Raw genomic sequence first — 26,143 nt, forward strand, 5'->3', positions numbered from 1 at the left:
TTTCTTTTATGGCCTCACTGTGGACTCACCTGTGACATAGTAACTTAACATGACCCTGTGAAAGTTACAGTGCAAGTTTCAGGTTGATGATTAGAATTCCCTTCCTGTTAGCAGGGCAAATGGGCATTTCTGTTGGATAATTGAGGACATCTTCAAAGGCACACAGGTAGTTGAGGCAGGAGGTTTGAAGCTGTTCCTGCAGGGTCTGTCCCCAGAGGGACCCCAGCACACCATGTCCAGCTGCCATCAGCCAGGCATGTACATGAGTTAGCAGGAGTGGAAAGTCACCAGAGCCCCTGATGTGCAGCACAGCTGCGAGCAGGAGCTGTAAGGAAGGCTGGAATTACAGGCAGCAATACTTGGAGTTGGGTACATTTTCTTTATGTCTCCCTTTCTTGAGGGCTCATGGACAAGTCTTAACTGTGAACATGATTGTGATTTGTACTCTGAGATGGTAAACTGCTCTCACTTGCCCTACAAAAACCCCTCTGAAATTGGTTCCCTGTTTCTTTGCTTGTTTTAAGTTTGAACAAAATACCTCGAAGAAGGCATAAGACTTGCAAAATAAAGATCTCAGTTAACTCAAGAGTCATGAACCAAACACCAAATTTAGGCAGGAATCAAACTTCACATGAACAGCTGATGTTTCTTAATTCATCAGTTGTTTTTAAAAGAGAGGAAAGCAGAATGAAAGGAGTTCTAGGACATAATGCCAGTAAATAAAGGATATTTCTTAGTGAAGAACAACAGCTTTTCAAGTCAAATGCACAGAAGTAGCCTTTTGGTGGGCTCATTCTGTGCTTTAGGTACCATGGGTGACGAGCAAAATACTGTAACTGTTGTAAGGCAAAGCCTCCTGTAATTACCAATACTATGCAAGTTATATTTTTTTGTAAAAGGTATTACTGTAAGTCTCATGAACCATGTATAATTTCTTACATTCAGGAAGAATTGTAATTTTTCTTACCTTGAGCTTACAGAGACCACATCAGGGAGGAATGCTGAGTGAATCTTAGTCCTGTGAAATGCAGGACAACAGTGGAAGTTAAATAATAGGTTTGTTTGTTGTTAAATTCATCCTGATGTTTGCTTGTAGAACATCATTATATCTTCCTAGAAGAGGCTACTTTCACATGAAGTGTGCAGGTCCTGCAGGAGTTTCCTGCACAACTTGATGGAATAATGGAGATTGTCAGGGGAGAAAGCAGCACTATGACACACTCTATGGAATTGTCTTTTAAGCAATCCTTTCCTAGATCCGAGTGCATCATAGCAGGGACCCAAAGCTAGACCTGGGAAAGGTGTCAGTGATGTTTTATGGGAATATTGCATTTATTTCAGAAGCTGCAAATGTGATAAAACAGATTTTTCTGTTGGGAAATTACTGAATTCTACATTCTCCTTTAAGTGTCCAATTAATGATGTTCACCAGCAGCAGGTTTTGTTTGTTTGGAGCTCAGCTTGGTGGTGCTTGAGCTGTGTATTGTGAGATTGACCATCAGTGAAGTGGTTGGGAGGAGGAGGAGGAGGGTTTGAAGCGATATTTTCCCTGTGCACTGAAAGAGATAATACCAGCTCTCCTTGTTCTTAGTGTTGATGGCCCTCTGCTCTCCGTGCTGAGTGCAGGTGAATCACACACAAAGTGATAGCAATTCCTTAGCACAGCACTGGGGTACTGCTGGGGCTGTGGCCAGGGGAGCATCACTGAGCACTTGGGTTCATAGAGACAGGACCAGCTTCAGAGCTGCACAGGTTGGGTTGGGACACCATGTGTGAACAGAAAGCAATGGGACCTTTGTAAGCTGGCCAGAAGCTCTGGCACCAGAGATCAGGCTTTCTCTCCTCCAGCTGGGAAGGAGCAAACTAAAATTTAGCCAAAAGAATAAAAGAAAATCTTCCAGATCTCCAGGAAAAGCATCTCACATAGATAGTTTTATTATTTTTCACTTCATTTTCCTGACATAACCAGGGCCTCAGGATGAGAGGTGGAAAAATTTATCCAGCATTAGTCTGTTTCTAAACTAAGGGTTGAATAGCATGCAATAAATACTTTGACACATTAGTGTGTGTTATAAGGAGCAATAAGGATTAAACAAAATAGTACCTGCTGGGTGCTTAATTGACCAGCATTCACTCTGAGCCATAACTGAGGCTGGAGTTCTTTGGGAAAAAGCATTGTGGTTATGTAATGAAAGATGATTGCAACTCAAGCACAAGGGGATGGATTATGTTTGCGGAGTTACCAAATGCCAGAACTAAGATTATTTTTACACCTGTAGCATCTGGTCCTGTGAGAAAGTAAATTAGAATAAATAGACCCTTGTTCATGTACAATGACTTTCCTATATTCTTATGAAATATTTTTAACCTACACTTGTGGAATTCTTCCTCCCACATGAGAGATAATTTTTACATCAAGCATCTGCCAGTCATTTATGCATCCAGGCCCACGGAATGCACACGAAAAGAATGTCTCTGGGAGTTTGACTTCTGAGATTGCAGTGAGAGATCTTAGACACATCCTTCAAGACATCATCTTCTCAACATCAGGGTCATCCAGAAATGGATCTCTTGCTCAGACAGCAACAAAAATCTACTGAGTCTTCTAAGGTCTAGGAGACTCAGACTCAGTCAGACCTCCTCTTGTCAGGGAGATTGGCAGGTTGGCTCATGTTTGGCTGCAGTTTGACAGTGTGGCACAGGGTGAGGTGGTGTTCTTCAGAGTTGGTTCTCTTGCTCTCAGGCCAGTATTCTGTTGGAATGAGACAACTTTGGTGTTGGCAAGAACTTGGAGTACTCAGCCCACTTTGTTCTTGAAATTCCTTTCTCATTGCAGGAGAATATGCAGACCCTTCTTATCCCAGCTCTGCAGGATGATTAGCTGCACTGTAAACAAAGGATTTGCAGCCAGCCATTATTTTCTATTCCATTTTAATGTGACTGTGTCCTTAGAGTACACAATTTAAGTTTTAATTGCTTGTTAAGAGTAGCCATTGCAGTTAGATAATTCCATGAAGAAAAGGGAAGACAAATTACTTGCACCTAATCTATGTTCCATTTCAGCACCCTGAAAATTAAGAGTTGCCTGGAGAGTGGGAGGGAGGAGGAGGGAGAAACACTGGTCAAACACACATAATTTTCCCCCCAAATGTCAATAACAGCTTATTCAAATTTATTTTCTAGATTTCCAGGGCATTGGATGTTTTTGCACCCACAGACAGTAGTGGAGTTGTTGGATGTGGAAAACTGTAATAGAGATGGAAGCTACAGTCTGGAATTACGTAGTAGAAAAACATTCAGTCCAGAAATGTGTTGAAATCTCCTTTTCTCCTAGGAATAATATCATGGTGAAAGATTTTTTGTAGCATTGATATAACACTGCTGTCTTAGAAAACAGGTTTTAGTAGGTTTTATTTTTAGTACTTTTTAGTACAACTGTGTGGTTCTCTCTGTAAAAACTTAGAGATGTTTTAAAAATTCCTTCCCATAAACAAGGTATGAGGAATAACCTGAAGAAAACTGTTGTTCTATGTACTAAGGAGTTTCAGTCAATACTTTCATAAACCTTTGTGATGGAAATTTTCTTCTCACAGTGTTTGCAAAGAAAGGCAGATACAAAATGAACTGGACACCTTTTAAGATTTCCAGAGAAAAGGGCAGTTGATCTAAAGAGTTGGACTCTGGCCAAGGAAAAAGTCCAGAAGGTGTCACTGATATGATGCTGGGATCTGTTAAGAAAAAGTAATTTTGGTTTCCTATAAAAATACATTATTTTATTTCTGCTGACTTACAATCAGCCTACCAAAACAATTACCGTTCTGAAACATGCCCTGCATTTCTATGTGGTATTTCTAGGAGGGTCCAGAGCTAAGGACAGAGGCAGTGGGGCTGTGCAAGTCAGCAGAGCTTGGGACATGCTACAAATCATATGTACTGTTTTAAGCATGAAGCACAATCTGCCACAGTAGTGGAGTATTTTATTCCCACTTCGATTTTCTGAGGTTTTGGTACCCAGGGTTTGACAGTACCTGAGGAAATGGAGAGTTTCACAAGCCATGAGGAAGGTAAAGTAGAAGGAAGGTGTTTCTGTATGTTCACAGCTCGTTGTGTGTGGTGTGGAACAGGACCTTGCCTGCAGTGAAACACAGAAAATCATCCTTGAGCTCCAGTCAGTTGGCATCACTGCTCCCAGGCTGAGTGCTTTATTAAGATACATCTCTTTGATCAGTGTGCTAACAGGGTTTGATGCTGCTCAGCCTGAAGAGCTGCCTGCTGCATAACTCTGCTTTTACAGTGCCATGATTTCATTGTCTCCAATGGAGCTACATGATTTAAAATGAATACTAATAGACATCTGAATTAACTCCTGTATTTTTCCCTTCGTAATGATACAGGAGACAGGCCTTTTATTCACTTCATTTAGTCATGTATTAATATTTTAAAAGCTCAGAATGAAAGACTTCCTGGAGGACTGGAATGATGATTTGTATTTCTGATCTGCTGTACCAAACAACAGAAGTTAGAAAAAGTGAAGAAACTTGTAATATCATGATTTCTTTCAATGCAACTTGGTGGTGTACTTTGAAATTACTTCTTAACTTTTAATGTTAGTAATATTTGAGTAGTTTAGGTTATTAATAATTGACCTTAACTACCTTCAATGGGCTGCTCAATATCTAATCTGAATTTATGAAGTCTTTAATAATACTGAGCTGGAAAGCAGTGATGAAAAGGAAAAAAAGCATATGCTTCTGATCTTCTAACAAATCTTTCTTTCTGCACAGAAAAATGTTTTTTTAGTAAGATTCAGTTCTTACTTAAATGATAATACAAAGGAGAGGCATTTTATGGGCACTGCATTTACACAGTTGTCTCACATTATTGTTTTTACTTAAATTAGCCTTCTGTCACAACCCACTTACCAGTTAGAGTGGTATTTTTGAAGGGAGATGTTCTCTGCAGTTTCTTAATTAAAATCAAAGAAAGAAGAAAGTGCCTTTTTTGGCTTATTGTTTTGGTTATTTTTTAGATGTTTTAATAAAAGATTAATAAAAGTTTGCACAGATAGCAAACATTGCACATAACATTTCCCCAATATAGGTGCAGTTTAGCCTATCTGAAAATGCAAATGATGAGTACATTTGTCCTGATCAGGTAGAGTTATTTGCTGGAATGTCTTCAAGTATTTATTTCTAATGGCTTACAGTGGTGTTAAAGCATTAGCCCTGGACTGCACTGATGCTCCATGCCTCAGTTCTCCAGCATTAAAATAAGGGTAATAACTCCTTCCTTTTGCCCTTTTGTTTCCTTTTTGGTATAAAGCTTTAATTTGGGGGTCTGAGTCTCTCTCCACTGTGTTTGCTTGTCCAGCAGTGTGGAATCCTTGAGTGCTGCTGTTACACTGACCATATGAACAGATATTATCTCTCACATCTTCAGCTGTTGGGTTTGCTGTTCTTTGTTAGGAAGGTGAATCTCTTCACTGGGTTTTTAGTAAACCCCTTTAGACATTTTCTCATGACTGTTCTGCTCATTGTGCAGATCTGTTTCCTGTACCTAGTGCATCAGGCTTGTGAGTTCGAGCTTATAGTAACTGGCAAGACTCAGGAATTTTGTGTGTCAATCAGCTTGCCATTGCTCAACTGAGTTTATTGTCTCCTAAATTATTCCACCTCTTTCCCCTTCCCCAGCAGTGCATTTGTGCCCTGGGAAAGGCATGACAATTTCTCAGGGGAATATTTAATGGTGTTACTCTTCAGAAGCAGAGAAAGGAAAGATGCTTAGAGGTCCCACCATCAAGAGTACCCAAAGATGGATTTGTCCTCAGCATGCAGGCAATCCTTAGACTGTCAGTTATGGAAGTTCCTAGACAGTGATTTCTGACCTTTCTACTCACTCCTGATTTCTAGTAGGCAAATCAGCAGTGAAATATTTAAAGATACAGAAAGAGTACCTGCATAAAAAAGTAAAATGAATGCTAGTAGTTTGAAATGAGAATGATTTGTTTATGCTCTTTCACAGTAAAATATGTTTTAATTTTTTCAGCTGCATTGCTGCAGTGATTTGAAAGCCAGATCAAGTTTACCAGGGGCATTATTATAAAACTGGAATTAAAGCTCAGCCTACTCAATTTATCTGTATCATAAAGCAGTCAGAAAATGCTGATGGCAGTTGAACTATTGATAGTTTATCAAGTTTTATGGACTAATGGAATGTAGATCACCAGTACTTGTGTTAATAATGTTTTTATAGCACTGTTTTTAAACAAAGGCAATGATTAAAGAAGGTCAGTTAAACAACATGTCTGATAATTCTCTAGAAAATATTTCTGCCTTTTTTTTAAATTGAATTCAGAAGCCCTAAGAGTTGCAGTTTCATTATTGAGGAAGAACATGTCAATAACCATAAACTGGAGAATAGCTACTAAACATGCATGGATACTTTAATTAATCCTTGACTGCAGAATGTCAGAGTAGCAGATTGTGTGTGGTCTCTGGCTTTGCCTCTGGTTGCACTCACCTGTGTGTCTGTAGCTGCCCCCCAGCAACCACACTGGCTTGGGCTGAACTGTAAACCTCATTCTTTTGCAGTTAGATGCCACTGATTTGGCATTTTTTCGAATATGCAGGATGCGTCTAAATGTGATACCCAAAAGGATTTTTTTGGCTGGTTTTTGTCAGTCAGCTTAAAAGGTGTCCTGTTTTTCAGAAGTGGCTCAAGTGGGAGATCTGCATTATAAATGTCTCCTGAACCGGAATGGCCATTTGGCACTGAGAAAACACGAGTTCTGCCATCGCTGTCCACACAAGGCCTCTGGTGCAAGGCCAGCTAATATGGAGAGGTTCCCAGGCAGGCTGTGGAATCCATTCCCAGGGACAAAGGTCCAACTGCAGGGACTGGCTGTGAGCTGGGGCCTCTTCTGCTCATCTGCCACAGCAGGCACAGAACTCCCCAGTGTTTGGCTTCTGACAGAAGTGATCAGAAATACCACATCAGGCAGGTTGGGGTCTCCCTGAAACCCAAATTTTTTTACTAAAAGCTGGAAACTAGGATTCTCAAAAACCATCAGAACTTGATGAAACATGAGGCTTGTCTTGGTTGCTGTCTGAAACAGGCACTGTGTAGGGCTGAATCACTGAAACCCTTTCTTCTGGCTGCCACCTGATGTCTGACAGTGCTGAGTAGAGCATTGTTCCATTTCTTGTAAGTGTGAGCTTGCTAATAGTTTATAAGAATCAGTTCTTGTCATTTTACTGGCATGAGGCAATTTGTTAGTACCTTCAGACCTCTCAGCTGTGGTTTCTATTACACCCTTTTTTTTTTTTTTTTGCTAGAGAGGAAATGCACCTTGGCATTGAGAGAAATTATTGTTATGTAGAAGTAGTTCTTGTAAAATTAATCTGAATTTAATATAAGGATAAGCATATAGTTCATCAAATAACATATTTGTCAGGGGCAAAGCTGGCTTGATTTAGAGAATTTTCAGTTTATTTCACAGTGTACTGGCAACTAAAACAAATGTAATTAGTGATCCATATATTGAGAATAAAAAGCCAAATAATTTATCCCTTAGAGAAATACCTTCCCTCCCTCTCCCCAGGCTCAGGTTCAGCCCACCACATTTTCAGCCCCCTTTGTCCTGCTGTTCCTGCACCTTTTCCATCCTCGCTTCACACTGGAGGGGCTGCTGGGAGGTGTTGGGAGGCTGAAGTTGCCTCTCCTCCTGGAGAGCAAACCCAGACGGGACAAGTGCCACAGCCCTGAGCACCTCAGGGGCTCTGCAGAGCTTGCCTCGCTTTATCAGCTGCTGGCAGCTGTGGGCTGTAGTGAACCATAACACCAAAACACACACCACATCTGCTCACTTCAACCTCGCTGTCTATTTAAGAATATCAAACATTTTTCTTTACCAAATTAGCAACTACCTCAGGTTTCTCATTAGTTCATGTGATGGCACCTTCTCTGGGGTGCAATCTAGTATTTACTGCTTCTCATAGCTCATCTTTTGAGGTCAGCTGGAGAGTCTTGTTAGGGCAGAAGAAGTTTTGCATTTCATTCACTGCTCTAATTCTTGGTGCTGTAAGGATAGGAGTACAGTGGAAACAAAAAGGTGAGGAAGACGGATGTTTGAAGTGAAATTAACTGCCATTGTACTGAAATAGCCTGGTGTTATGAAACCACCCTGTCTCTTTTCCTCTGATGGTAGGTACATCTTTTCTCTGTAACTTCAGGAACTGTGCAATAGCTTTCTTTCAATATTTTAAATCCTTGGAGAAAAATAATAGAAGGGATCAACTTGTAGCTTTAAATTACTTAAATAACAGGTTGTTAATTTAAAGCTACATTAAATGGCAGCATCCAGCAAGGGAGGAGATCCCCTCTTCTCACAGCATATACATTCTGGATGTTTACTTCATTCTGTGTTTGCTTTTAGGTTCCTATCCATCATCTGTATAAATCACAGGTCTGAGACTGAACCTGCGAGGCAGGTTTAATGGTTTTCTTTCTTCTGTGTTGTTCACAGAAGAGGAAAGAGATGAAAAATCATGTAGACAACTCAGGCAGCCACAAGTAAGCAAAATCCCTCATCCTTCAAAGACAGAGGGATTTTTAACTAACTTCAAAGCATGCTGTGTCAGACTGAGGTTCAGCATGAGACACAAGTCTCACAGTTGTTGATGATATTCCTTAAAGATCTCCTTGCACAAACACCTGAAGATTAAGCCTGAACTAACTTATGTGATACTTTGTCATTAGTGTAGCTCTGAATAAGCAAAGGGTTAGTTCTGTAAAAGTCATTAAATACCTAAGCCTATCACTGAGACCTCCAAACACCATATTTTGGTGATGCATAATCTGGGAGGTCTCTTAACTTTCTGTAAGGTCTCTGGATGGTTTGGTGGCTGCTTCCCATCAGAAACAGAGGTGCCTAAATCAATGTTGTCAGCTGAGTTGGTACCTGCTGGGATATCTAAACCCTGACCTTCCTGGACCCAGCAATAACAATTGTAATGGAGCAGTTGGTGATATGGTGATTTACCATTCTTTATAGCCATTCCACTACCCAGTGTGGCAAAGGGTTGAGAAAAGCATCTGGAAGAAGAGAGGCTGCTCCTGGTGGGAAAGGGTGCTGATAGAGGATGAAGGGGTCACCGAAGTTCTGGCTGTGAGGGGCTTGCAGTCAAGTGTTTAGAAGACATTTCCCCTTTTTCTTTATGTTCTTATTTGGTTTTATTAGACTAAGAGTATGTTCTAAGCCTGTTGGCATATGAAACCTGAAAAGGTCACATTTGTTTTGTTATCTGTATCATTAAGAGTTGTAAGGACAGGCTGTGGGAAGGGCATTAGAAACCAGGGGATGGATAAATTTTCTCAGGCTGTCCTGGATATCTTTGTCTTGGTAAAGGAAGCTGACTGTTTCAAATACTCAGTGAAATTTTGCAAACCAAGACTGATAAATGGATTGCTGTCCTTTAAAGGAGTGTCTTCCATACCTTCCTGGATTCTTGCAGGCAGTGGGGTGCTGCCTGTTTGGATTCCAATTCGCACAGCTCAAGCTGTTTGCCTGTAGTAACTCAGTTGTGTTCTCTCACCTTTCATTCCCACCTCAAGCCTTGTATGTTGGTTTATATTATACATCCAGTGATTGCACAAGTTGGTTTTTAGGAGTTCAGGTTTTTCATGCTGTACCACATTTTTATGTTCTAAGTTTTTTGCCCTTAGTGTGATCTGTGGACATGAATTGATGAAATGTAGATAACTCAAGATTGTGTTGATGACTTCTGAGTTAATGGAATATGCTTGTGGTTTATTGATGTCATTCATAAGATACTGAAGGGCACTTTCTTACACATTTAGTTGTGTTGTCTAAGTATTTATCCAGCAGTTAATTCCAGCAAGTTCAAGTCTGCCTTCACACCTGTTTAATGATAGGTACTTGCTGAAAATACTTTGCAATAATCCTCTGCTAAGCAGTACCATTGCTAAGCAATATTAGTTCGGATGTTAAAGGCAACTTAAAAAAAAAAAAAGTGAACCAAGGTAAAAAGAACAAAACATTAAAAAAACCCTAGAAGTGATGGAGGTGCATTTAATGGAAGTTAATGACAGGATATTTGTACATTGATGACAGTGTAGCATTGCATGGATCAGGCACATCTCAGAAGACATATGTGTCAATGCCACGGATTTGGGGGTTCTTTTTAAAGTGCTAGGGAATAAGACTAGGAAACCTTCTAAGAACAGTGAAAATGTACCTGCCTACCTACTCAGCTGAGCTGCCAAGTTAAAACACCCAGCTTAGAGCTGCTTTTGGTGCAAAATGGGGTTTTCTGAAGTGTTATCTGTGCACACCTGCTGTGAGACACAGGGGCCTCTTGAAGCATTTTGTTCTTGGTTGGGATTTGACTGCCTGTGATCAGACAAAAAGTGCTGACTTGTTACTCTTTCCCATATCCAAAATGCCAGTGGTGAAAGGGGAGACATCTTCCATGTGAGATTTTGATCAGTTTGGAGAAAGGCAGGTTGTACTCCTCTGGATAATTTCAGTCTTAACAATAATAAATCAGGAATATCCCAGAAAATGAGCTGTGAAGCTTGCAAGGCACAAGTGCTTTCTGCATGTCTTTGTGTTTATGAAGGTGTTTCTTAGGGGGTGGAAATGCCTTAAGAATTGTAATATCCTTATGCTGTTACTAATGCAAATAGTCTCTTTCTCCTCTTTTTCTTACTCAGTCTCTTTTTGTCTTGGGTTGTGAAGTTTTATTAAGCATTGAATTACATTTTCTAAAGATTTTGGTAGTGCCGTGGGTGCCAAGAGAGTTTTTGGCACCCAAAAACTCCCTGTGTTCTAAAATACAGGAGTACTTTCCTGTGTTCTAAAATTCCCTGTGTTCTAAAATACAAGAGTACTTTCTGGGGTCTTCCAAATGTGTAAGTGAATTCATTCCAAGTGTGTTTTGATTCCTAACATTCAGCCTTACCTGAGTGATTTGTTCCAAAGGTGAGGATGCAGGTAAAGAAAGGATTGTAGGGTTGCCTTGGTTTTGTGTATCCTTTATTTCTACAAAGAAAATGTAATTCCAGAGGAGGAAAATACTATCAATATTATTTAGAAAAGAACTTAAATAGAGATGTTTGCTATTTAGTTATAGCTGTTTAAAAATAAGTAGCCAATCAAGAAATCTCATTACATAGAGAAAAATAAATACTGTGAATCCCCACAGTTCTGTTACTAAACTTCCACACACCTAGTCCATGGCAGTAAACCTGCCTTTTGATGTGATTTTATGTGCTTCTCAGAGTGCTTCCCTGTGTTCTAAGTATAATAACTTTAATTAATGAATTTAAAAAAACACTAAATTATTTTTGCTTATAGATTTGAGAAAGTCCTAATGGGATGTGTGGGGGTATCTGTCTTTGTGAAGGTAAGGAGAATAAGGAGCAAAGGGTAACATGCCCCTTGTTTAGTGCCACAGAACAGTACAGCTTGGACAGGCAATGCTCCATAGTGGCACATCTTGCTTTGTCCCCAGAAAGTAATTGTGCTTAGAGAGCAGGGCTTTGTCTGTCAAAAGAGCACCTTCCAATTCCTCCATGGTCTGGTCACCCATGGAGCAATATTTTGGTTGTTAGTTTTGTGCTCACTCACTCTATGCTGAAGAAAGGTGGAAAAGCTAGGGAATGGTGAATGAATTCCAGCGGCTAGTTCTGACTGTGGCTAATGATAGGAAGGAGAAAGTCTGACTGTTAAAGTAAGTTATCAAGTATCTCCTGAAGGCTTTAAAAAATGGGTGCCACTCTCAAGGTTTGTTATGACAGATAATATGCCAAATAATTTCTGTACTGTGAATCCTTGGAAAACAAGTTCTGCCTCATAAAATCTCCTGTGCAGGGCAACCCAATTTTGGTTGAGCAAGAGTAATTTATCTTACCCTGGCTACTGCCAGAGTAGACCAAATATCCATGCTAAGAGCAAATACCTTAGAGCAGCCATACAGGATGGTGTTACTGATTAACTCAGCAGTGTCATCAAAGGAAACAGATGAAGCTGACTTGATGGGAGCATCATTCTTTTGTATCTTCTCACACATCCTAGAAGTAAATAAAGCTTGAATTGTGGAAGTGCCTTGCTGGTTGTATAGTATATATGTCCTTTATATGATTGATGGACAGATGGATTCTGTACTATACGTTTCTGTGGCTATAATAACATGAAATTCCCTATATTCAGCATTTATTCCGTATGCATTCTTTTTTTTTTTCATTCCAACACAGTAATATTCTAGGAAGAACACTGCTCTCCCACTTCTTAGTAATCAAATATTCTTGCCTTTTGAGACTTCCAAATTTTAATCGTTATCAGGAATTTCTTTATTTTTATTTTAGTTTTTAAATTCAAGCCGTTTGTATGCTGATGGCCTTCCACCTTTTTGGAACATTGTGTTTGCTAAATGACCGTCAGCAGACATAAAATCAGCATTGACATTGATAAAATAATGTCAATAGACACAATGCAGGATTAATTAGAAAGTTTGGCTTATAGAGAATCACTTTGTATACTTTTCAGTGCCTGCATTATCATTCTTAATGAGAATTATATAGGGCTGCTAGTGAACACTTCCCATTTAGAGGTGACTTATACTGCCACACATTTTCTCTATATCAGTTATTATTTCTAAAGATAAAACTAAATAATGTTCCCAAACTTGGGACGTTTGACCCATTTGACCATGGGAAATGCTGAAATTCTAGTTGCAGAACACTGTCATTGCCTGCTCTTGTGTCTCAGTGCCAAACACAGTTACACTGTGAGAATGACCAGAAAAAGCCAGCAAAGAGGCAAATGCTCCTCCAGCTGCAGTGTTGGAGTCCAGCTTGGAGCTCTTTTATCAGATACACTGTGGTTTATGTAGAAGATTGCAGGTGTGATGTGGAAGTTGTTATGCATGGTGTGTGACCTGTGCTGAGTTTAAATTAAGCTGTTGCCAGCAAGTTGGTAGAAAAACCCTCAGCTTCTTTTTTTTTTTTCTTTCCCCTCAGTCTGAATCTCTCTCTTTGAGGAGCATTGAAATTCAGGATAAACCAGGGAGGAATGACTTTTTTTAGAAGTGGTGTGAGAGGGGAAGGGAGACCGAAGGGACTTACTTTTGTTTATTCTCCTCAAGATCAGAATCTATAATTTATTAGTGATAGTAAAATAAAGGTAGAAAAATTCCTTGGAGCTTTCTGACAAGACTTTTACCAGTGAGACTCCCACAATAGTAAAACATAGGAGAGCTAGAACTTCGGGGAAAAGAAAGGATTGTTAGAAAACAAATCACTGACATTGCGGGGAGAAGAATCCTTAAAATATCCTGGAAGTGTCAATACAAATAAAATTGAGGAAATGGTGAAGAGGATAGTAGGTGACGTCTGCTCCCACACCTCACAGTCCTTGAGAAACCAGCCTGGCTGTGCTGCAGCAGAGAGAATTTGTTCATCCAGCTTCTGGCTCTGCACCTTCCTTTGGGGTAATATGAACAGCAGTGATTTTACTAAAGATTAAAAGGGGATGTTTTCAGAGGATATTACAGATAAAGACCAATGCTTATTTTACAGCAATTTCATTCTCCTGCAGGTTTGCAAAGCCAGTGCAGTATTTTATTGTGCTCCCTGTACAGCACTCATGTTTCAACTTGAAGTGTTCCTGGGGGAATGGAGCTTATTGTTGCCAGGCTTTCAGTGGTGTAAACAAATCACACAGAAACATTTGTTACATGTCCAGGAAATATGGCATGTGGCATTATAACATAATATAAAAGGAGATATTAATAACTAAAAACTGCCCATCATAATTTATTCCAAAGCTTAATGGAGGATAAATGTTTTGCATCACAGAGATTTGGCTTCCATTTTGCTGTCGGTTTGTATATGCAGCAAATTCAGCCTCGGGTGGGAGTGAGTTTGTGGGGTAGAGAAGGGGACAGTAATTGGAGTTTTAAAAATACTTGATGTAATTTAAGATCTCTTGTTAGAGCAAACTAAGTTCAAATAGATTTACAAACTGAAAATAATGTTTCACAGCAGGAACCTAATTTCAGTAATATGATAGAGAATTTTTATTGTACTCCTTGAGGCAAATTAAACGCACATTGGTGCTTAAATATACTTTGAAAGTGGATTGGACAGCATCCTACCACCATTAGTGTTTCTGCACGGAGTCTGTCAAGATGCATCCCAGTCTGATTCCTTATAAACTCTGGGAGTAGCAGCAGTGCAGGGGAGCACTGGCAGAGGGTGCCTCAGCCCAGCGTGGCTTCCATCCCCAGTGCCATCTGCTGCCCTAAGGTGGCCCTGGGCATGGCTTTCCAGGATTTCTGTAACACAGTGCTGTGGATTTTTCATATCTCACCAGCAGGGGAAACTTCACTTCCTTCCAGAGACTCCTTCTGCCTCTGGCATTCCAACTTGCAGCCAACTCACCCCTTCTGTAGCTGGGCCTTTTTGCTCTCTGTCCCAGGTAATTTCTTTGGTCACCCATTAGCACTGCTGACCAGTTACCATTTGAATTTCCCCTTCAAATACTTCTGCAGTGACCTTAGCCTGGATATAGATAAAGTCCCCTGAAGTATCTGAAGTGAAGGGGAAAAAAGAAATAAAGCTAATATGTTGAACCCAAAGATAACCACCTAGCTCAGGATTTGTGGCTTATGCCCTTTCTGTGCTCTCTGGAAGTGGTGATGTTCACATTTTTCATCAACGCCTCATTTATTATTGTGAGGTTTAAGTTATATCTGGACTCATGAATCCATGGTGTTTTGGGGAAAGAGGAGATTTGTTCAGTTTTACTTTGGGTAAGCCTTTCATCAGGTGGCTTTTATTTGAATCTGCCTTTGCTCTGTATTTTATGCTTATAGTAGGATACTTAGATACTTAGGAATTTTCGTGTAAGACCTTGTTTGCTTTGAAACTGTGAACTGTGACCTGTTCTATATGAAAATCTAAAGTGTGCCTGCTGGAAGCCTGTTTGCACAAGTTAGATGTTGCAAAGTTGTCACTTCAAGAAGCTATCAGTGATAGCTAGGGGATCTCCAAAGTCATTGTGACATTATTGATTATTACTGAAAACTAGGTAATTTTCATAGAAATTGGGACAGAAGGGATGGGGGCAGGGAAAAGAAGGAGAGAGAGTTATCAGTTGCATATCTGAAAATTAGAATATCTGTCTTCCGTTTAACTGTTTGCTCAGATCCTGGAAACAGAGTGGGTATTTTTTCCTGTTTCTTCTGCTCATTTAAATAATAATTTATTTCCTTGAAATCAGGCATATCTTCTGTTCATAATTAGCTGTGGTATATTCAGTTATGGCCCCTGAAACTGCTAGCAAGTCAATACAGAGCTGACAGTAACATCTGGAATGTGAGGGGGAAGAATGGCAGCAGTAGCGAGACCTCTGCAGTAGCAGCCTGTGTAGCCTGTCTGTGACACAAGGAGTGACAAGGAGTCCATTCCTGAACTCCTGAGCTATTTGCAGCTTCTAAGCCCTAAATATTAAACCACTGATAGCAGCACAAGAATGCAGGCTCCCATTCAGTCATGTAAGATGCACAAATGCATTGTGGCCAAAAGCCAGCATGAAGCTCCTTGGACAGGAGGTTTACAGCTCAGAGATAGAAGCTTTCCAAGTGTAGCAGGCAAAATCCAGTCGGCAGCTGAGCTCCACACAGCTGCTCACTCACTTGTCCCCAGTGGGATGGGGGGGAGAATTGGAAGGGAGAAGTGAGAAAATTTGATCAAGTCTGGCTTGATCCAAGTCAGTTTATTAGGTAAAGCAAGAGCCATGCACACAAGGAAAGCAGTACAAGGACTTCATTCCTCACTTCCTGTGGCTGGTCAGGTGTTCATCCATCCCCAGGAGAGCCGGGCCCCATTCACACGTGTAACTGTGATGTGGGAAGCCAAACTCCACCACTCTGAATGTCCCCAGAATGTCCTCCTTCTTCCCCAAGCTCTGTGTGCTGAGCCTGACCCCACATGGTCTGGGATATCCCTTGGGTAACTTGGGGTCAGCTGTCCCAGCTGTGTCCCTTCCCAGCTCCTTGTGCCCCCAGCCCTTTGCTGGTGGGGTGAGGTGAGGGACAGAAAAGGCCTTGGCTCTGTAAGCTCTGCTCAGCAATAACCAAACATCCCTGTGTTACCAACACTGATTCCAGCACAAATCCAAAACATTGTGCTATATGAGCTGCTCAGGAGAAAATCAGCTCTATTCCAGGTGAAAGCAGTGCACCAGGAAAGAAGGGCCAGGAGCTGGTCTGAGTTACTTACTCAGGGAAAACATGCAGCAGGAAATTTTACTCACCAAGTCCAGGGTGAGTCTCTTTGGATGTGCTTCTTGAAAATAGCAGTACAATACATTCTCAATGTGCAGGCTCCAAATCAGTGCTGAAGACAAATCTGTGTTTACTGGTGATCTCAAGCCATTCTCATCTTATCCTACATCTTCTTTCTCCTCATAAATCCCTGACTGCTCTTTGTTAAAAGGGCACTCCTTCAGACTGTGTTGTTTAGCAGTGACAGCGTGTGCTGTCTTACCTGCAGGGAGGGTGTTGTCAGAGCATTCTTCCTATAATTATCAGAAAGACTAAGAACCTCAGAGGATGTCTTCTGAAAAACATCCGTTTTTAATGGCTGTGTATTACCAGCCCATGCCTGCTTGCATGTTCTGATTAAACATGGCATCTTGAGGCTTCCTCTTTTAAAGTTTTGATAGGAATTATTGTCTCTGAGGGTATACCGATTCTTTTCTTCAGCTATCCTAGCTTCTTTAGTAGTGTCAGCTTTTATTACAGAAAGAAGCCAAGCAGCACGAGCAGCATGGTCCTTCTGTTCTCACCTGCTGGCTAAATTCTTTACTGTCTCCTAACACTTACTTCAAGGATGGTCATGGTAGCCACCAATTGCTTTAATACTAAGGACTCCTTCAAGACTAATTCCAGCAGGAATAAGAAAGGTCTCCAGCATCAGACAACTCAACATACAGATTCAGGGTTAGTCTTCAAAGTAGGCATGGCTCTGAAATCACAGCAAGAGCCACAGCTCCTCTTCCACAGGGTGCTTTTGTCTTCAAACTTCCGTCCCTGTTTCAGGGGGAGCAGTGCCCCCCTTGTGGGTAAGCCCCCACTTTCTTCCCAAGGGCTTGAAGCACTGTGCTCTGCAGAGCACTCTGTATCTGTGTTGAGACCATTAGCAGTATTCCAAGAGCTTTGCAGGGAAGAATCTTCCCTGCAGTTTTGCTTTCTTGCAGACTATTTCGTTTCTTTGCCCTAGCCCCTTCTTAGCATATGCTCCAGAAATTTTCACTGAGTAAATAATGGTCTGCTGTCATGAGTCTCGAGCATCAAATACCTCAGCAGTGAGAGAGAGCTGCCAGAGAGCTGAAAGCTGTTAATCCTACACACAGATCCACCACCCATAATTTCAGTCAAATGTCTTTTCAAGGGTAGACTGACAGATTTAAATCGTAATGGCAGTCTATAAATTCTGCAAGACAGGCTTTTAATATCCTAGTCTATGGCTATACTTTCTAATTCTTGAGAATATTCAATCTATTCCTCCTTCCTCATCCCCTTTCTAAGAAACTATCACAGGATCTTGAAATCCTATCATTATTTTATCCAGATGCTATAAAATGGATGTTCTATACACTGATGCAAATGAGTTTTTCAGAAACTTCTCCCCAGTTAAAAGAATGAAGGCTAGAAAATGTTTTGAGTTCTTTGATCCACAACTTCTCATTTGGATTGGTACCTCTGTAGACAGTAGTTCTGTTGAAGAAGGGAGCAATTGTCACTTCTCAGGCTGTAGGATACAGACATCTCTATGTGCACCAGATTGCTGCATCAGTTCTCAGCAGGTAAGAACCAGTCTCAGTCAGTTCCAAGCCTGCTTTTCATACTTCCTGTAGCCCACCTAAGAGACTGTGCTGTGAGCTCACAGACACCTTGGCTGTGGGATGAAATAGGACCTTCTTTACCTGCAGAACTGCTGTGGAACAGAGCGTGCTTTCTGCCTTAGCAGTGAACTCAGGGTGAAGCATGTGAAGGAAGATCATTGGAGCTTTGGATAAATACCAAAATTATGCCGTATTCTTCCCTTTGCATCTGTAACTGACAGCAGTATTCACCTGCCAGTGTCCTTTCCAGGTCTCCCCAAGTTCTTCAGGTAATTTTGCCACCAAACACCACAGAAAACTCCTTCAGGATTCCGTCTGCAGGTGTTGTGTAAGATGGAAACATGACCCAGCCTGCCATGCTCTGGTCAGCCCTCTCAGGAAAGCAGTGCTTTTCTCCTGCCACTACACACAGATATTAGTGAGAGTTATCTGTGTGCAGAGTCTTAGGGAACAAAGCAGTGAGCAAATCATTCTGTTTATTTCAGTGAATATTCATTTGGATTTCGAAACTAATTAATGTGGAGTGCTTTGAAATAACTCTGTATTTACTGTGCATGTGTATCTGGGGAACCAGTTTCTCTCATGTGAATTCTCACAAGTAGCCTGAGCAGGATCTGAATGTGAACTACAAAATGTGTATATCAAAATTCCCACTGCTCTTGTTATCTAAACTATTCAGTGAGGAACAGAATACCATTTAATTTCACAAATGATTGTAAAGAATCTGTTTGTGGAGATAATTTCTGAATGTGTCATGCAAATTAATATTGATTAATAAATATATTCAATCATTTTCCACTATTCATCACATTTCTGAAATTACTCCTTTCAGTTTCTGACAGTTCCAGTAAGAACTGTGAATATCTTAACAGAATTTTCTGCTAAGGCCACAGACTAGAGCTTAGACCTTAGCCTCCCCTGTGTAAAACTGACTTTATCACTACAAGTTTTGTTATGGTCTTCAGATGAGGGCCATTCTTTTCTTTTGTGTTCATAAAGTGCATAGCACAGTACCTGTGCTTTCCACATAATTCTTGTTATCACTTGAGAAAAAAAGAACATTTTAAACAACATAATAAAATATGAATAAACTATTTTCCCAGAATTAGTAAAACCAGCATAGTTTATAGGAGATGCCTTCTCAACACATCTTCACGTTTAGGAATGATAAATCCTATTAAAAAGTCAATGGGGAATTTAGATTACAAAACCTCTGAAATAATTTTTAAAAGTCTTTTGACATATACTCAGAGTTGTAGGTTTATCAATGACATAGTAATTTTATTATTATTATGTACTTGAGCAGTGTTAAGCTGACCCACTGAGTTCATTAGCAAGGACTTTGCTTAGTAACCGTCGGATCTGTTCACTGAAATATTCTTTGACTTCTGTCCAAAAGAGAAAACTGTTTGGTACATTACATACAGAAATTCAGTAAGAAATGAGAATTTAATGAGGTGTCGTGAGAAATACAGAGGGTTTTTATACACCATTACATGAAATAGGATTAATAATTTTAAGGAAATGACCTACAATTACATAAAAATACAGAAAGCAGGCTTGAGGTGAATTATTGAAAAAAAGAGCCTCAAAAAAAAAAAAAGGTGATCCCCTCCCCCTTAGGAATCTGCTACTTAATGTAAAACACTTTGCTTCTGAAATTCAAAATTATATTAATGCTCTCTGCGGGTTCACTGTAGCAGTAAATTACAAAATTTATTATAATTTATAGTTAAGAAAAGAATTTGCTTTTGAGGTATGGCAGCAAAGAGGCAGTGATAAAGAAAATGAGTACATGCAACTATATATGCATTGCATAGGGCTAACATTTTAATGCATGTCCATCAGTGCAGAGCAAGACTTTCATGGGGTAAACCCTAGCATTTTAAGGCCAGATTTATAACTGTTATTTGTGGGACTGCCATAGTTTACCCCAGCCAGTAGCTAAGCTGGTTCTAACTTTCAAGCTAAGTTCTAATTTCTTTATGAACTTTTACTCTTCCACTGTCTCATATCTCAAGTTGTGCACAACTTGCTACAATCATCTTATGCAGCAAAATTTTGTGATGAGGAAAAGTTTCATGTCAGTTCTTGGTGTTTCATGTGTATGCAGAATTTAGGAATGTGTAATCAGCGGTGGGCTGCTGGAAACCTTGTGGAATTCAGTAGGAGCAAATGCAGAGACCTGATAAAAGTTGAGCAATCCCTCAGGACTGATGCAGTGCGCTCTGTCAGTCACTGTCACACAGCTGATACTGGTATAAAAACACTGATCTATTTTCATAGAATATTTAGCTGTGAGAGTTCTTCCCCTTTCTTCTTTCCCCTTCTAAATGTCTCATGTATTTTTTTCACAAAACTATTTATTCTGTAGTTCCCCTCTGTGTAGTTTAATATCTCTTCTGCTTTACATCTAGAAAGGCATTTTTTCTATGCAGAACCTTGGAGGTGTAAAAAAAAATACAACTCTGCAAATGTATTCTGTTCCTTCTCTGACTGGTTAAAATCACAGCAGTAGGAGTTAGCTGGCTGATAAGAACAGCAGCCATTAAGGATTTTTTTAAGGGTTTCATAAAGTTAAAGGGTTTTTTTTGATTAGTTTTCACTTCTGTAAGCCTGTAATTTACCTCTTCAAAACTCAAAGGGAAATAAACAGTTTAAAATACGCTCTTAAAAACTACTTTTGACTACTTCTAATTTTGCTGCAGGTGCATCTATAAATGGAAAAAAAAATCAAAGGAGTTTTTTAATTTAAATGTTAGTAGATTGAGGAGGCAGTGTGATATATAGGCTTGTTGTCTGTGTGTCTGGAGAAACTGCCTCCTCCAGCCTTACTTGTTCATGCTAGGACAGCTTTGTTTTGTTGTGTTGCTTTGTGTTCTTATTTATATAGGTGCTAGTACTTCCCTGTCAGTCACAGACTTGCTATCTGGCTTTCACTTTGGTAGTTGAATATTCCAACAGCTGTTGGGATTTGGGATTACAGATACAGTGCTGTGCTAACGCTAAGAATGCATTTTTGCTTTTTCACTGCTTTTACAAATCAGCGAACTTTTAAATGTGAGAGTGTCTCAGCTAGATCTCTTAGTAAGAATTGTCACATCTTTTATTTAACTGGTGATAATTACTGTTCCTATCCTTTAAATTGAGATTATCTTGGAAAATGTTAGTAGCCATATGGTGAACATGCTTTTCAACCCAAACACAGCAATTCCAGCTTGGTTCCATGCAATTTCAGTTGTTTGTTTGTCCTGTGAGGAATCACTGTGTGTGGCATGTTGCACATACAGTCAGTAGCCCTTTGATATCACTGTCACTGTGGCTCCTGCTCCAGGCTGGGAAGAATACAGAACGGTTGGAACACATAGATAAAGGTATTGTAGGGTAAGGGAGGTGGGGGGTAGGTCAGTTACTTTCCTTTTCGATTATTATTTTAATTTGATATTTGCAGTAGTTTCATGTGGGCAGGAAGAGAAGAAAAGCCTTGGCAGGACAGCAGGATAGGCATGTTTGTAGTGTTACCTTTGGGAATGGTGGAGCTGCTGCAGTGCAGGTGTGCAGTGTGCTCTCCCCTGCTGCTGACACAAAGCCACCCAGCCCTGCAGCCAAGGCCAGCAGGAGCACAGCTCAAGTGCTCTGCTTCCCAAAGCACAGCGTTGGGAAGCCTTGCAGGGCTGCCCGAGCTGGAACTGCCACACCACACATAGAGTACACATAGCTAAAGCTATTCCAGAGCACATCAGTAATTTAAATACCTGAAACTTACTCTTTTTGGTCAGACTGACACCAAAAAACACTCAGGGAGAAAACTGTGACTAGACAATGAACAGATAAGACACATGCAAAAATTGAGTTTGCTTCCAGTGTTAATTACCAATAAAGAACTACACTCTGATTAGGAAGATTTAGTAAATCACTGTCAAGGCTCCATATTGAAGGCTATATTGGTAGCTAATTAGATAAGTAGGATGTATCTCTTGCTCCTTGTTTGCAATGTGTTATCAGTAAAGTTAATAGTCTTTTATTCTAAACCAACTGAAAATTACCTTCTGACCATATAAAACAGTAACTTCTTAATTTTTCTTATCTTAGTCTCTCTATAATTACTTTTTTGGAAGGATGTGTTTCATCATACAGCTGGTGGTCCTAAATAGATTTTCCTTTTTTTTCTTGAATCAGACTTAAAGGAAAGGATTGCATAAATAAGGTTTTGACTTCTGGCAGGCTTTCTGTACTATGTCAGTGTATTGGAGCAATACATTGGCCTTTCCTTCATCCAGAATGCAGTACCTCAGTGTATCCAGCTGTGGGGGCTGAACATCAGATACCCACCAGAGCTCCTCTCACTGCCCTCCTCAGCTGGACTGGAAAAGAAAATGCGATAAAGGCTCCTGAGATCACTGAGCTGCTACCATCACGTGCAAAACAGACTCAGTTTGGGGCAATTATCTTAAATCAGATTAGGAATGAAAAGTAAAATGAAGTCTTAAAACATCTTTCCTTCACCCTGCACTTCTTCCCAGACTCAACTTCACTTCTTTTACCTCCTCCCCCACAGTGCCACAGGGGGACTGGAATGGAGTCAAGGGACTGGATGCAGTTCTTCAAATGTTCTTGCTGCTCCTTCCTCCTCAGGCGGAGGATTCCTCACACTCTTCCCTTGTTCCATGGGTCTCTTCCATGGGGTGCAGTCCTTCAGGAACAGCCTGCTCCAGCGTGGGCTCCTCTCTGCATGGGACTATAGGTCCTGCTGGATGCTGCTTCAGTGCAGGCCTTCCATGGGGCCACAGCCTCTGTTGGGCATTCCCCTGCTCCTGTGTGGGCTCCCCCAGGGGCTGCAGATGGATCTCTGCTCCCTCGAGGAGCTCCCTGGGCCTCAGGGACACAACTGCCTCACCATGGGCTGCAGGGCAGTCCTGTTCCAGTGCCTGCAGCACCTCTGCCTGCTCAGCCTTGATGGACCGTGGTGTCTGCAGAGTTCCTCCTCTGGCATGTTCTCTCAGCTCCCTTCTGCTGTTGTGTGCTTTCCTTCTTCCTCTGCTCAACTGTGTCATCCCAGAGACACTGCCTCTGTCCTTGCTGGGCTCAGCCTTGGCCAGTTGCAGGTCCATCCTGGAGCTGGCTGGCATTGGCTCCATTGGACATGGGAGAAGCTTCCAGCAGCTTCCCACAGAAGCCACCCTGCTGCCAAAACCTTGCCATGTTCTTTCCAGTCACAGCAATTTATCCAAAGTTTGTTAGATCTGAACATTGAGGAGTTAGAAAGGGAACATACCTGCATACTTTGAGAATCTTTTATTCTTCTGTGCATTCTGTCCAAGCTATTACCTACAGGTGGAAAAAAATTTATCTTGAATTTTTTTCTTTCTATTCTAGCAGATAATTCCAAGATCTCTCACATCCAAATAAAATAAAAAATTATTGTAAAAATTTGAGGACAAAGAATATATTTTTTAAAATCTTTTCCATGGAAACAGTATTTTTTTGTTATTGATTATGAAGTCGATGCTAGGGAGCATGTAAGGATGATAAAGTTGAGGCCTTACCCAGCTGACCCAGCTCCAAGAAATCCCAACTCTGAGGCAAGGCTAGGTGGAAGAGGGCTGACTGAACATTCCTGTTCAGTCTAGTATTGGTGGTGGTCTTGTATCAAGACATATCACAGAAGTGTTTCACATCTAAAATGCTCTGTACAAGTGTGTAGAAGAGCTCAAGGAACTGGAACCTGACAGATCATGAGCATTATATTAGAAATTTGTCTAGATAATACTTAAAGTTGTTAAGAGTGTAAATGCCTGACCTATGTAATAAGAGCTTGACAGAAAAGATGCTGAGTGTAGCAGTGTGAGAGAAATACCAGCAGTACCAGCAGATGAGATTTCAAAGGTTAGAAATGCATTGGGAGGACAGGAATTAGTAAGAAGCTTTAGCTCGTGGTGATGAACACAGCTTTCTTAAGCAGTCCTTTCAGCTCCCTCAAATGACTTCCTCAACCAAAGGATATCCAGAGTATATATGGTTATAACCAGTTGTGGAAGCCACTGTGGTAAAATGTGGCTGTGGCCTGAGAGTGGTAGAGCTTGATCACTGCTATACAACTCCTTATTCATACTATGGGCTTGTTATTGAGTTACTAGGAGCAGCAGTGGAAAGCCAGGCAGTTTTACTCGATACACATCATATAAATAGCTGTGAAATTGAGATGGTTATTACTTATTGGCTGTAGTTGGATTAAGCCACATTGTGGTGCTTTGCAAACTGCTAGACCCAGAATTCTGCAGTGCTCTCGTCAGTGAGGACTGTGCAATATTATATATAGTACACCCTGTTTAAATACCCAAACAAGACATAGTAAGAGCACATCACGTAGAGTTCTTTAGATCCTAGCTGATGCCTTTTTCTTTCTCTTTTTCTAGGAAGTTACTAGATTGAAATTTCTCAGTATTCATCCATAACAATATGAGAGCTCATCATATGTAGAAGTGTGTCCATCAAAGAGCCATCAATAAATAAACTCTCAACAGACACTCAAATGCTTCTCCAGAGAATAAGGTGAGTGATGACCTCTACCTGTAAAATAGTCTGGATTACTGAAGCTGCTCTGGTTTGCCTCAGAACCTGACTGTTCCTTGTCTCTCCCTGGGCCGTAAGAAAAGGGAAGGTGCCATTCCCAGGCCTGGTGCTTGCCCACCTGCAGTAAACAGAAGTTCCTCCACTTCATCTGCAGACACAAAGAAGTGCTTTTCACTTGTTTCAGACCAAGTTTCTCAATGTTAGAAATTAATACTGAAACAAAACAAAAACTAGCCAACATTGTTATTTATTGTAGCACTGACTTTGTGAAGGCAAATGGCCACACAGCAGTGTTTTGAGGTATTGGGTATTTTTCTGCATGTTGTAAAACCTGCAGCTCCTGAGATGCCACTATGGGGAGCAGCTAATGGGAAACAGCTGAGGAAGGAGCTGTAGCCTCCCTCTCCCAAAGCCTGGTGTGGTCTCATCATTGCTCTCACCTGTGCCTGAGCAGCAAACAGGATCCACCTGTGGAACATGCATAACCCAGCCAGCCACAGCTGGGAGTGCTTCAGAGGAGTTGGGCTGAGAACGAAGGAGGAACAAAGGACAAAGGGTGCAGAGAGCAGGAGGACAAGGAAAAGCTTTGTTTTAGGTGCTGCCTTTGAAAGTCTGGTGTAGAGCAGGAGGAGAGCTGTGAGAACAGTGCTTGAAAGTGCTGCTTGGGCTGCCTGTAGCACTCACTCACAGTGAGGAAGGAGCAACCTCTGTTGTAAATACAAGTATTCTGGACTGGGAGCTGGAAGAGCAGCTTGAAGCCTCGGGAAAACAAGGTAAGATAATCAGAAATACAACTATGTGAACATAGGGGTACAGGGATATGAAGTAGCACAACACTTTTTCCAGTGTTGGTGAAGACATTTTGGAAAGTTCTAGTGAGATATGTGGCAGATGCTTCTTTACAGGTGTAAGATCATTCAATATCAAAATGATTCAGTTACAGTAGTGGAAACAGTTCTGTTACTGCAACTGTTTACTGTGAGGATTTTTGCTGACACTGCTGTAGCAGGTACATGCCATGCCTCATTACATATCTCACTGGACTAGCAATAACTTTTGGTTTAGCTTTAGTAACTGTTGCCACCTGGCAGAGGGTGACAAAGAACCCTGCCCTCTCCTAGGGTAAGCTCCTTGTGAGTCAGGATGTGGAAATGTCTCATTTCTGCTAAACTGAGCACATACACCCTACAACAGGGATGTGGCAATGTAGTGTGTCTGCTCAGGATACTGGGATTTTGAACAAAATGAATACTGGCCATAGTTTCATGTGTGTGGTGGTGTTGTGTTCTCTCTAGCTGGGGCTATTCATCCTATTCACCTCATGAAAGACTTCACCCTGTAAGTGCTTCTAACGTTAGTGCAGCACCACTCAGCTCTATGCAGCTCTGGCTGCAGATAAAGTCCCCCTTAAACTGCCTTGCATCAGCTCCCTGAAAGCCCCATTCTGCTGGAGAAAGGTGGGGACTGATTGGAAATTTGAATAGAGAAGAGTGGGTAAAACTGTGAAGACAGATTCCTGGATTAGTGATTAGACTTTGCAAAGTGTGTGCATTGAAACACTAAGTCAGAGTTGTATTTGAGTAATACTACAATCAGAAGCATGTCTTGACTTTGAAGTAGTTATTTTTGCTGTAAAAG

At 40.9% G+C, this 26,143-nt stretch overlaps 1 long non-coding RNA gene across 9 annotated transcripts in view; it reads left to right on the forward strand.

Moving 5' to 3' along the window:
- The window catches only part of LOC146435577 (uncharacterized), a 358,567-nt gene that overhangs the window by 296,127 nt on the left and 36,297 nt on the right, over nucleotides 1-26,143 (forward strand). For 6 of the 9 annotated variants that reach the window (XR_014853012.1, XR_014853020.1, XR_014853013.1 and 3 more), the window contains one exon: nucleotides 24,349-24,484. This is a non-coding gene — a long non-coding RNA (uncharacterized LOC146435577). Of the gene's footprint in view, nucleotides 1-18,035; nucleotides 18,202-24,348; nucleotides 24,485-25,032; nucleotides 25,279-26,143 lie in introns of those variants that run through there. The other 3 variants (XR_014853019.1, XR_014853017.1, XR_014853015.1) reach the window with 2 other exon arrangements.

Source organism: Lichenostomus cassidix, chromosome 6 (genome assembly GCF_008360975.1).
Source record: "Lichenostomus cassidix isolate B80296 chromosome 6, HeHo_3.0, whole genome shotgun sequence".
In the NCBI taxonomy this organism is placed as follows: Eukaryota; Metazoa; Chordata; class Aves; order Passeriformes; family Meliphagidae; genus Lichenostomus; species Lichenostomus cassidix.